This window comes from Sciurus vulgaris (assembly GCF_902686455.1).
Source record: "Sciurus vulgaris genome assembly, chromosome: 3".
In the NCBI taxonomy this organism is placed as follows: domain Eukaryota; kingdom Metazoa; phylum Chordata; class Mammalia; order Rodentia; family Sciuridae; genus Sciurus; species Sciurus vulgaris.
In genome coordinates, this window is record NC_136463.1 from 158,257,762 (window position 1) to 158,261,397 (window position 3,636).

The window sequence follows — 3,636 nt, forward strand, 5'->3', positions numbered from 1 at the left end:
AGTGGTAGAGTACTTGCCTAGCGTGCACAAGGTCCTGGGTTCGATCCCAGCACTGAAAAAAGTTAAAAATAAATCCAGTAGTTCACTGTAAGAGTTTATCCTCTGTCCATAGCCTTTCCATCAAGACTCCCATTCTCCCTGCTAGCAAAGCTTTTGTATCTTATGCTCAGAGGAGATCTATCTCCTTCACAACCTTTGGTTGCATGCAAATTGTTTTTCTATTAACTTATCCTTGAACGATGTGCCCTGTGGTTGCACTTTGAAGGTTTTGCAGCGAGTGCATGTGTGTTCCATATTTGTTTCTGTCCTTTGCCTGCCCAGCAGCAGATAGGTGAAGTCAGATCTGCCACTTGATCATATGTGTAAGGTTCCCATCTGCAACTCATGAATTCTCTTACCCACTAACTCTCTCACCCACTACCACTACAGTGTCTCCTCTCTTGGGACCATTTCCCTGCCCAGAAGATGACTGAACAGATGAGCAATTTCCCATGCTCCTCCACCAGTGTGCTGCTCCTCCCCATTGGCCTGTGATTTCATATCACTGTTTGAGCCCCTTATATTTCAGGGAATAACCTGTGGTTGTTGCCCCACAATAACCCTTCTCTATCATCTTCAAAACAAGACAAGGCTTATGTTCACCAGGACCTTCACTTTTCACTATACCAAAATTCCTTTCTATAGTCACTTAAAGAACTCTAACCAGGACTCTGCTTATACTACCCAGTCTCCCAGATGGGTCAGGCAAGGAGCCCCCTGGCCCTATGACTTACAGAAAGCTCACTAGGAAGGGACCTTGCCATTAGCCCATATCAAGACCCTGGTGCAGTCAACTACGCAGTTGTACTGGTTTCCATCCAGAAAGGTCATGACATTTGACCTTCATGAGGTTTGCATTTCTGCCACTATGCCTAATCCTGCAGCTTTAAGACAAATGATACTAACCTATAAACTGCCAGACTCTTTCTTCCAAAGTATGCAAAACCATTTGCAATCATACAAAGCCAACCAACTCACCAAAGAACACAGAATGAGAGAGGATTATTGATATAATTATCCATGGTGTACAAAGAAGACTGATGCTCTAGGAAGACTAGTCTATTCTATTCTACCCACCTTGTTTTATAAAGTAAGAAATCCAAGGAGTTCTATAAGATGCAGGGTCTCTGGTCTGATTCCAAGGTCCTTGATCCATTTTGAGTTGAGTTTTGTGCAGGGTGAGAGATAGGGGTTTAATTTCATTCTGCTGCATATGGTTTTCCAGTTTTCCCAGCACCATTTGTTGAAGAGGCTATCTTTTCTCCATTGCATATTTTTGGCACCTTTGTCTAGTATGAGAAAATTGTATTTATTTGGGTTTGTGTCCATGTCCTCTATTCTGTACCATTGATCTACCCGTCTATTTTGGTACCAATACCATGCCGTTTTTGTTACTATTGCTTTGTAATAGAGTTGAAGATCTGGCTGCGATACCCCCTGCTTTGCTCTTTCTACTGAGGATTGCTTTAGATATTCTGGGTTTCTTATTCTTCCAGATGAATTTCATAATTGCTTGCTCTATTTCTGTAAGGTACATCATTGGGATTTTAATTGGAATTGCATTGAATCTGTATAGCACTTTTGGTAGTATGGCATAGAAGAAAAAGTAGGTCCAAACCTTCAACTTGTTGGCTTAGGATCAGACTTCCTTAACAGGACTCCCATAGCACAAGAAATAAAAGCAAGAATCAATAACTGGGATAGATTCAAACTAAAAAGATTTCTCTCAGCAAAGGAAACTATCAGTAATGCGAAGAGAGAGCCTACAGAGTGGGAGAATATCTTTGCCACTCATACTTCAGATAGAGCACTAATTTCCAGAATCTATAAAGAACTCAAAAAACTCTACACCAAGAATACAAATAATCCAATCAACAAATGGGCTAAGGAAATGAACAGACACTTCACAGAAGAAGATGTACAAGCAATCAACAGATACATGAAAAAATGTTCAACATCTCTAGTAATAAAAGAAATGCAAATCAAAACTACCCTAAGATTTCATCTCACCCAAATTAGAATGGCGATTATCAAGAACACAAGCAACAATAGGTGTTGGCAAGGATGTGGGGAAAAAGGTACACTCATACATTGCTGGTGGGGTTGCAAATTAGTGCAGCCACTCTGGAAAGCAGTATGGAGATTCCTCAGAAAGCTTGGAATAGAACCACCATTTGACCCAGCTATCCCACTCCTTGGCCTATACCCAAAGGACTTAAAATCAGCATACTACAGAGATACAGCCACATGAATGTTCATAGCTGCTCAATTCACCATAGCCAGACTGTGGAACCAACCTAGATGCCCTTCAGTTGATGAATGGATAAAGAAACGGTGGCATATATATATACAATGGAATATTACTCTGCCATGAAGAATGATAAAATTATGGCATTTGCAGGCAAATGGATGAAATTGGAGGATATCATGCTAGTGAGATAAGCCAATCTCAAAAAACTAAAGGACAAATGATCTCGCTGATAAGCGGATGAGGACATATAATGGGGGGTAGGAGGGGTTAGCGTTAGGTTTAGGGTTAGGGATAAGGAGGGTGGTAAGAATGGAGGAAGGAAGGACTGTATAGAGGGAAAAGAGGGGTGGGAGGGGTGGGGGGAAAGGGAAAAAAATAACAGAATGAATCAAACAATTCATTGCCCTATGTAAATTTATTATTTAAAAAAAAAAAAGAAAGAAAGAAATCCAAGGAGTTAAGAAAAATGTGTGTTAGTCAACTTTCCATCACTGTGACAAAATACCTGAGAAAACACAAGTTGAAAGGAAGAAAAAAATATTCTGGCTCATAGTTTCACAGGTTTCAGCCCATAGTTTGTTGGTCCCTTCTCTTTGGGCCTATGGCAACACAGTGCATCATGGCAGGGAGCACATGGTAGAAAAAAGCTGCTCAACTTTTGGCAGCTGAGAAGCAAAAGAGAGAGTCAGAGAAAGGCCAGAGTCCCAATATCCCCTTCAAGGGCACACCCAAAATGACCTAGGTTCCTTCCACTAGGCCCTATCTCTTAAATGTTCTGCCACCTCCCAATACCACCAGAGACCGGTGACCAGGCCTTCAACCCATGGCCTTTGGAAGGACATTTAAGATCCAAACCATAACAACTTGATTGCAAGGCTGGTGAATGATAGTCTTTCTGTTTTGCAATATCCCTCCTTGAGCTAACCACAGTGATTTTTTATTTTTTATTTTTATTTTTAGGAGACAATAACCCACAAGAAGATATTTGAGATATTTTAACTTTTTAGAATGTTACATGACAAATAATGGCAACTTGTCCCAATTTAGATAGAAATTGGTTTATTGAACATAGCTCCCATTAGAACTAATGGTCCTCCCCACCCCAGTACACCCCATTTGCTTGATCCTGGAAAAGATCTGCCACACATACAGACACATTGTCAAGAGTTTGAGGTTACAATCTGTGCATGTCACACCTGGGACTGTGCCTGTCCTGCTCACTGGCAGTCTCAGTGTGTCTAGGGGTGTCTGTGGTCACGCAGATGCCAGAGGAAAAGTTGTCTCTGCATGGCCCCAACTATGCCCACAAGCAATTAGGTGCTTAGTAAATGCTATTGTAGAATGAC